Genomic DNA, 6,867 nt, shown 5'->3' with positions numbered 1-6,867 from the left:
TAAACGGTGAACCTGTAGATTTGGTGGAGTTACCCTTTAAGATAGAGGTAAATTGCAAGGAGTGGTATGAAGAAGGCAAAACAGCCGATTCAAGCCGATTCGAACTTCTTTGAATTCAAACAGGGATGCTTTGAGCTCAGTGAAAATGCCAACATGCAGATTTTCCTAGCTGGTAAAATGTTCACCATCTTAGTTAAACATGTTAGCATGCTCATTAGCACCAAAGTACAGTTCAGGCTTACGGGAGTTACAATCGTTTTGAAGATATTCGGTCGAGATCGGGACATAAAATTAATTTGAATTACAAATTTAATGTCTCACCTCTTACAATTTCCATTCATTTTAAGACACTCTGTGTACATATTTATTCAGCCTGTCTTATCGCACCACACCCTGTATCTACTAAAAACTACTTCAGACTGAAATAACAGCATATAAACTGTCACTCCTCACAAAACCTCCAGCAGGTGTTGGCCCTTCCCCAGAAAACGTCCACAGTCACCTGATCATACAAGAACTTCTGAAGGACACGAGCTCTAGAAAAATGGGACCTTAACATTCTTTCTTTTTAATGCAGCACTTAGGCTGCCACCGTTAAGTGACTCATCGACAGAGACAGATGTTTTGGGATCTAAATCACAACAGTGTTCCCACAGAATGTTAATGGATAGCACAAAATGGCCCATTCCAACACTTAGTGAGTACTATCCTACCTTTTACCGATGACTTTTATGAAAATCATCTCCCAGATTCACATTGAAACTACACATCTAGTCCTCTTTAAACAACCTGTAAGGCCGGAAATGCATTTCAGCTTCCTACTGCCAAGAAGGGGAGCCTAATAGTGTACTTTGGCAGTTTTGTTTGGATGGCTCAGATGGTGAGAGCAGAACATTAATTATATGAGCCTGTATATTTCAGCACTTTTAGTGCAGTCAGAGTCTCAGTGATCTCACCAAACGTCTGAGTAAGATACATTAATTGTGGGAGCTGGACTGGAAAAAAACATTGTCAGTTGGAGTGTTTTCCAGCACTTCAGTAACATTGTTCATTGTAAGAATTTTTGCTCATATCCACCGCCTGGATACTCTCAGCTGCTTGGAGGATAACTGAGTCTCACTCATCAGCTTCTAACAACTGCATAAACTGTAGTGAGAGTAGTGCACCGGGTACGTGATCGGAAATCACAAATGTGAGCAAAACCTACAGTGTGACACGATTAATATTTCCCACAGATTATCTGGAGTGAAAAAAAACCCTCACAATCCACAGCATTAGGCTGCACACACAGGGGGGATTCGCTTCCTCATTATGTCATGCACGACATCACACAGGTCTGAAAAATGGTCTGGGACAGAGAGACTCCCACATGGAGCCAACGTCTCTTAACCAACATGTTTCTACTCGTAATTCACACACATCGCCGTACTCCTCGGTACGTGGAAGCGTGACTCACTGCATTTCAGTTGCAGCGCAGCTAAATCAGTGTTCCTGATGGAAACATAACACCGGGTTACCAGCAAACCTGTAACCCTGGAGGGTTTTCTCAGAGGAGACGGGGAGGATACTGGCTCTTCTGAAGCACAATGGCAATTAAGAAAAAGTCTCCTGAAGCCCAGAGTTGGGTTGCGAAGGAACATGCGTGCCAACACACAGCACCGCACATGCACAGCTCAGACTAAATTGAACTGAAAGTATTTCCCAGAAACAGCTGTTCCCACAGGTGATACAGAATCAGACAGACACAGATTGGATCCATTATTATGCCTGGATGGGTGGAGGGGGTGTCGAGTGAAGAGGACAGACACAATCAGAGTTCAAAATTCAAAGTGAGAGCACGATCTGTTGGGAGATGCACACAGATCACTTATCTGTCGACCTTTGTGTGGAATGTGTTTGTGGGGCTTTTCATTTGCATGTGCTGTATATGCAATGCGTGTGCTTGTAAGTGTGTGTGTCATTACTTTCCTCCGGAATCAATTTCCTCTAGGATGTGCCAAGGACAGCGGTGCAGACGTTTGATTTGTAAAGCTTGAACAGATTGTGTCTGAGAGCCTCGGTGGCGGTCCACCTGAGCCCAATGGGATGACGTCTGTAATACCTCAGAAAACTGTGATAACTCGATGCGTGTTCTGCTAGAAATAGGAAAAATCATGGGCAAGGTTCTGCAGCAATAATACAAGAGTGAAGGTGAAAGTCTATCAAGCTGTCCTCACCCACAAGGCTCATGACAGTGCAGAGTGTGATGGAAAATGCATGTAAGATGCACGGGAGCAATACTATGCCTGTGTTGAAGGTACTGAAGTACTGAAGTACTGTGAAATGATTTACACCAGGGAGCGAGAAATATATGTTTTGATTTTATTTAATTTGAGACTAAGAAGAAGTGAGGACAAGAACACAGATTAGTAGAATGTAAGAAAAGTAAAAGCAACAGGGGCTGTGACAACACATTGGGAGACATGATGTGAATATAAGAGCACAGTACCGCTGCTAGCCATTTTGGGTTGATGTTGATCAGTATAGGAAAGAGACAAAATATTCAAACAAAGAATCTTATACCAAAAAGAAATTATAAACATTTAAAACTGAACCGACCTAACAGGCAGTAGAGTAATGGTTATGTCACACTCGGGGATCGACACTTTTTGTCTGCCATGATGGCGGCACGCCGGAGATCCAGCTCCCACAGTGAGTTGTTCAGAAACCTTCTTTTTAGTAAACTGTGTACACAAACAATGTTCTCAATGCTCGTGTTCATGTGTAGAGACCCTGGTGATACTACGAGGAAAGTTTCAGTGTGTCGAGCCTTCTTACTGTTTTAAAAATAGCGATTTTGATGCTAGTGTGCCAGTGCCCCATGCACACTGAAAATAAGCTTGCCTGAAAACAAAACTACAATAAATCTTAAAAGTGCCTCTTTCCTCGTAATTATGCTTTCACAGGAAGGTTTTACTCATATTCAACCACAAATAAAGCCTAGGTTGCTTTTTGGCAAGAGTTTCACTTTAAGCAATTAAATATATCTCTCGTTCTGCCTGTTTTGTGATATACATGCCTAAAATGTGCCTAAAATGTCTATACTGAGATAATATCGGCATTATAATTTTATGACTATGATGAGTTTTCATAATGATCTTTTTGGTGCCCCCTCAGCACTTGGTGCCCTACGCACAGTGCATGGTGGGAGTGGTGGCACTGAGCATCACAAGTCTGTTTCATTTTCTTAGAAATGCAGCCCCACTTTTCTTTTTTTTTTTTTTTTCCCTTTTTCCTCTCCCTCTCTCTCACTTTCACACCATTGATCTTCCTGGATCATCAACTCGCTAAATACGAAGGGCTACAGTCAACCCCCTATAGTATTGGGGAATGGTGATAATTGCCTAATTTGTGATAATTGCAGAGCTCTACCTTGTCTGGTGTGGTTAATTGCCTTTGAAATCCACCTGGTGTGAGAATTATGCGGTGCAAAGTGCTACAGCCGCTCCGGGGAGACCTCTGCGTCTAAATGAAACTGATTATGGAAACAAACTGAGCCTCAGCCTGTAGAGTGGCCCTATGTTTTTCATTATAACTAATCTCAGCTTGGCTTATGGTGGACGCTATTGTTAAGGTGAATGCACCTGGTATTCCATCTGACATATAAATGTTGGTTAATGTTGGTGATTAACAGCCCAGGAGTTTCTCTGCTGGTGTGACTGACTGCCAAACAGCACCAGCCCATTGCAGTTTTTACAATTTAAGGGTAAGAGCTCCAAAACTGTGCAGCTGCCTGCTAATTCTGACAAAAGTCAATGATTTGACTTTTCAGTTTAACAAGCACTGTGGATCTTGAAGGGCTTTGGCGAAATGTTATTTTCCTGTGGTAGAAGATGTGACCTGAGGAAACATGAACGTGACGACTTACATCTATGTTCAGTATGTTAAGGAAAAGCCCTCCGCAACTTTTTTCTGTAAGGTCATAATGTTTTGCTTTCACATATTTATCATGCCTTAAATGGTAGACAAAGTTGACTTGGGAGGAGAAGATCTGTGTGTTACTGTCCAGTGCTGTTGGAATACAGAGCTTTTTACTTTTTTCACTCTTACTAATTTTAAGCTTTAAGAATTTGGAAAAAAAAAAATTTTTTTAAAAACCTGCTCTCTAGCCTCACAGTTTGACTCAGTTGAAAATTTTCAATGGAGCTGTGCTTAGCATTTGCTGCTGCTCATTTCTTTCCTGCGAACCCCAAAATAGGACAAATGACAACATTCACAGCAGCACATGCGGCTGCCATTCACACAGAGGGATGTGTCTTTTATTTGAGAAGCGAGGGATAAGTAGGGGCGATTATATTGAAAAAAACTTTCTGGATTCAAGTGATAGGATTCACACACGGGGAGCCTTTTTTTCGTGGGTTATTCAGCAACCCAAGATTAGAGAGGGACAAACTGGGAGATGCTGCCTCTTGTTTATTATTCACCCGCTGGTATAATAGAGACGGTTAGCTTCCTAATATGGATGATTATAGCGTCCTGCGGGCTATATATCAGCTAATGTGAGTGTGGAGCACTGTTGCGTATTTTTATTGTACTTATTATATGTTTAATGGGGTTTAAACTGTTTCGAAGTTGCTAAAAGGGCTTTATGTGGCCGTTCATAAACGTAATGTCACTTTAATATCTGGATAACCCTTTGCCACAAATCACAGTTGACTGGCATGTCACCGTGAATGTGCAGTCAAAGTGTAGGCGGCTCGTATAATTCAACTGAAAAGTGTCCTTGGCAATAGAGGCACGGTTACCTGTGAGTTTGAAATGCCAACTTCCAGCCTCTGTCACATCAAATTGAATCACTGGTGAGAAAAGAAAATGGGGCAATGGAGGGGAAGAGGCAGAGAAATTTGCTCACCCCAGACACTTCTAATCTATTAGTCTGGGCTGCATGTCAGCATCCATTGAACAAACACTCCTGAGCAAGACCCCATTGTGTCCTGCAGAGACTGCCGCTCCTCAGATGGTGCTTCCCTACACACGCCTCTGAATATGTGTGTTCTGCTTTTTCGATAGGGTGTTCCCCCCCCTAACAACCTATCAGGATTCCAGTCACATCTCTGTGTGCAGCGATGCATTGAATAGGCACCTATACTCCCGGGCGGTGCCGAGGCTCATGGAGGATGCCGTGCATTGAAGACACAATAACAGGACCTTTGATGCTCTCACCCGCACTCCTGGGACCACAGAAGAGGGCAGCGCTGCCTCTGTGAAGCCGATGGTGGCGATTGCTGTCCGGTTAAATGTCACACCAATATTTCTTGCGTAAAAAGATTGGATTCCCCTGCATCCCTTAGAGCCACTGGGGACTGATGCATCATTTGGAGAAGCTCATTACTCTTTCATGGGCGCTTCTCGTCACTCAAGGACCCAAGTGCACACACACACACACACACACACACACACACACACACACACCCACACACACACACACCTTTTCCTAGTACATGAGAGGGCTCTCACACATAAGGTCACCATTAATTAAGCTTCTCACAGTTGTGGAGATGATGATGGATGGTTGATATTTCCTCAGAAAGCCCACTCCGTTGTGGACGCCCGGTAAAGGCTTTACTCCATCAGTCAGCCATGAATCTATTTCCTGCTGTCTGGTTGTGCCACTGGGCTCTAAACACAATAGTGAGGATGGCGTCTGAGTGGATGTGGAGTTAATGACATTCTGTCACCACTGATGTGGTGTAGACTCCACAAAGGATTCATCTTCCCCTTCAGACCTGAAAGTGACGGAGCAAAGACAGGGAGAACAGACAGTCTTTTTCTTCAATTCGAACACTGTCCCAAGTTTTGTGTTTAGTTCCTCATTAGTACCCTCCTCATTTTTGCTACATGTACATGTGCTTGTTCTTTTTTGTCCTTAGTCACAAGCTCTTGCTTCAGGAAGTATAATGAGCACATGCTACAGCTCTCATTATGTTATTGGCGTGAGGAGCAAAATACTACAAAACAGTTGCTTTGGCATCCGTAAGACACCATCATATTTCCAAAGTTCAGAAAACATACAATCTTCTACTCTTCAACAGGTGTGTCTAACTCCAAAATTGTTTTGAAAAGCGTATTTCAAACTGTTCACGTCATATTAAACAGCACTGTTGTGTTTACATGCAACAAATCATCCTTATTATGGAGCCTCTTATCATTTTATTGTTTCATGTTCTTCATGTGAAATCTGACAGAGGGACTTTAAAATGGTGATTAAACCAAAGGCCATAAAATTACAAAGAAGACTCATCTTTTCAAGTTGTTAAAATTCTTTAACTCAAGTCTATTTTACTTGGCAATTCTGAGGTAATTTGTTTCCTAAGTAAAATCAACTTTTAAACGAACACTGTAAGGTGAAGTGATCGTTTTACATCTATTTCTGTCAGAGGTCTTGAAATATACAGTACAGTCATTCAAAAACAAATGTGATGTAAAAACATTGCATTTGTCAGCTCTCTACTATTACATGTGTTGGGTAGCAGCATCTGGTGAATATATTATGTGTTCAGAAGTCTCCTGAGAATCCTGTTTTTGCAATTATTCTATTTCCCTCATGCCACTTTGGTAGGAATAACACACTGAGAAACACCATAGGAAGGTTATCGAGGAGTATTGTTACACTGTTATTGCCCATAAAAAGTATTTACTGAATGGTTGCATTTAAAAGTAATGCCTAGGAGCCACTTATGTGCATATATCCAAGCCATATACAGCCTGCTTTGAAAAGCTGACAGGTGTACAAGGCCAAGGCAGAGCCATTTTGGCTGCATCTGATTCTGTCATCAAGACTCCTTCCAAATACGCAGTTCTTCCACATCCACATCACCCGACCATAGC

At 42.2% G+C, this 6,867-nt stretch overlaps 1 long non-coding RNA gene across 1 annotated transcript; it reads left to right on the top strand.

The window, feature by feature from the left end:
* The first annotated feature begins 3,475 nt into the window (after nucleotides 1–3,475).
* LOC119006252 lies at nucleotides 3,476–6,429 on the top strand. Its single transcript, XR_005070730.1, has 2 exons — nucleotides 3,476–3,745; nucleotides 5,050–6,429. It is a non-coding gene; the product is annotated as an uncharacterized LOC119006252 (long non-coding RNA).
* The last annotated feature ends 438 nt before the right edge of the window (nucleotides 6,430–6,867 follow it).

Source organism: Acanthopagrus latus, chromosome 17 (genome assembly GCF_904848185.1).
Source record: "Acanthopagrus latus isolate v.2019 chromosome 17, fAcaLat1.1, whole genome shotgun sequence".
Lineage (NCBI taxonomy): Eukaryota > Metazoa > Chordata > Actinopteri > Spariformes > Sparidae > Acanthopagrus > Acanthopagrus latus.
This window is presented reverse-complemented; position numbering and strand designations above follow the sequence as displayed.